This window comes from Priapulus caudatus, unplaced genomic scaffold (genome assembly GCF_000485595.1).
Source record: "Priapulus caudatus unplaced genomic scaffold, Priapulus_caudatus-5.0.1 Scaffold1244, whole genome shotgun sequence".
Lineage (NCBI taxonomy): Eukaryota > Metazoa > Priapulida > Priapulimorpha > Priapulimorphida > Priapulidae > Priapulus > Priapulus caudatus.
The window spans coordinates 30,765-31,660 of record NW_014578305.1 but is presented as its reverse complement, the minus strand read 5'-3'; the positions used below and the strand labels follow the sequence as shown (position 1 = coordinate 31,660).

The 896-nt window shown below is 45.9% G+C and overlaps 1 long non-coding RNA gene across 1 annotated transcript in view; it reads left to right on the top strand.

Moving 5' to 3' along the window:
• Positions 1–711: 711 nt before the first annotated feature.
• The window catches only part of LOC106815946, a 12,096-nt gene continuing 11,911 nt past the window's right edge, over positions 712–896 (top strand). The window contains exon 1 of the long non-coding RNA XR_001394814.1: positions 712–756. This is a non-coding gene — a long non-coding RNA (uncharacterized LOC106815946). The remainder of the gene's footprint in view (positions 757–896) is intronic.

Sequence of the window (896 nt, the reverse complement as noted above, 5' to 3'; positions counted from 1 at the left end):
GGGTTAAGGAGCTGCGTTTACACTATCGATTTTTGTCAGCAAATCGTACCGATTTCAAGTGCATTCCTACTAATCGGCTGAAATACGATTGTGTTGTAGTCGGAGTCGGAGTCAAGTCGCCGAGTTGGAGAAATAGAACGTGTTCTATTTTGCCCGACTCGGACGATTTGCTGACAAAAATCGATACTGTAAACGCAGTAATGTCACCAGCAAGGTGCCTATCACGTGATGTACACGTGTGGGAGGAGAGAGTGGGTGAGAGAAATGGCCAAGAGAGAGTGAGAGAGAGAGAGAGTATATGTATGTGTATGTATGTATGGATGGATGGATGGATGGATGGATAGATGGATGGATGGATGGACGGACAGACGGACGAACAGACTGACAGATATATAGATAAATAGATAGACAGGTGGATAGATGAATAAATGGATAGATAGATAGTTAGATAGGTAGATAGATAGATAGATAGATAGATAGATAGATAGATAGATAGATAGATAGATAGATAGATAGATAGATAGATGGTGTTTGTTTGTTGGTGGCTATATCGCCGGAGCTAGGACGATTGATAATTATTGTGGTGTAAACAAGGAGAGCATCGTCGGCCGCGCCGTGAGAGCGGAGTGAATGTCCAATCGCGCTGAAATGCGAATATGTGTGAGAGTAGCGACGTGTTGTGCGCCAGCACCCAGCTTAGTCCTGTAGGGCGAGATGGATCGCTGCTGTAACTGGCGACCACTCTCCTGTGTGTAAGTATGTATCAATAAAAGCGTTGTTCTGTGCGTCTCTTGTTGCTGTGTGTTTCGTCCGCGAGTCCTGGTAGAACTGCGGTTGGGAGACGTAACTTCCCGAGGAGAACTTCGGCCACGCCCGAACTTAGCATACGATCCCGA